The following is a 915-nucleotide window of genomic DNA, read 5'->3' as shown; positions in this document are numbered from 1 at the left end:
ATTGCGGGAAGGGCTGGGGGTGGAGGCACATGCCTGTAATCCCAGCACTTTGGGAGGCAGAGGCGGGAGGATCACCTGAGGTCAGGAGTTCGAGAACAGGCTGGTCAACATGGTGAAACCCCCTCTTTACTAAAATATAAAAATTAGCTGGGCATGGAGATGAGCACCTGCAGTCCCAGATACTAGGGAGGCTGAGGCAGACGGCTCCCTTGAGCCCGGCAGGAGGAGGTTGTCGCGAGCCAAGATTGCGCCACTGCACTCCAGCCTGAATGACACAGCGAAACTCCAATTAAAAAAAAAAAAAGACGAAGAAGAAGAAAGAGGAAAAGCAAGCAGAATAGAGTTTCAAAGTTAATACAATTCAAATGAAAAATTATAAATTATATACTGAAACCTTCCCTAGCATAGCTGAAGTAAAATGAGTATTTACTTGCGTAATCGCCAGTGTAGCGTTTTAGTGCAATGATCAGGATAGCAAAATATGCTTTCAAAACAGTAGTTCTTTAGGGTAATTACTCCTCCAATATCATTTCTCTTTAATTGAGGAAAAAACCCTGATGATTACATATGTAATATAAGATTACATATGTAATATAAGATTAATTTTTTCACCTGTAACTCACTTCCTGATGAAAACGTATAAGCAGAATTACTACCCAGTCACCTAAATGGCCACAATTAACATTTAATACATGAAAAATAACAACAGACCGGGCGCGGTGGCTCAAGCCTGTAATCCCAGCACTTTGGGAGGCCGAGGCGAGCGGATCACGAGATCAGGAGATCGAGACCATCCTGGCGAACACGGTGAAACCCCGTCTCTACTAAAAATACAAAAAAAATTAGCCGGGCGAGGTGGCGGGCGCCTGTAGTCCCAGCTACTCGGGAGGCTGAGGCAGGAGAATGGCGTGAACC

Source organism: Mandrillus leucophaeus, unplaced genomic scaffold (assembly GCF_000951045.1).
Source record: "Mandrillus leucophaeus isolate KB7577 unplaced genomic scaffold, Mleu.le_1.0 Scaffold1020, whole genome shotgun sequence".
NCBI classification, from domain to species: Eukaryota; Metazoa; Chordata; class Mammalia; order Primates; family Cercopithecidae; genus Mandrillus; species Mandrillus leucophaeus.
The sequence above is the reverse complement of the archived record's forward strand: the minus strand, read 5'-3'. Positions refer to the sequence as shown.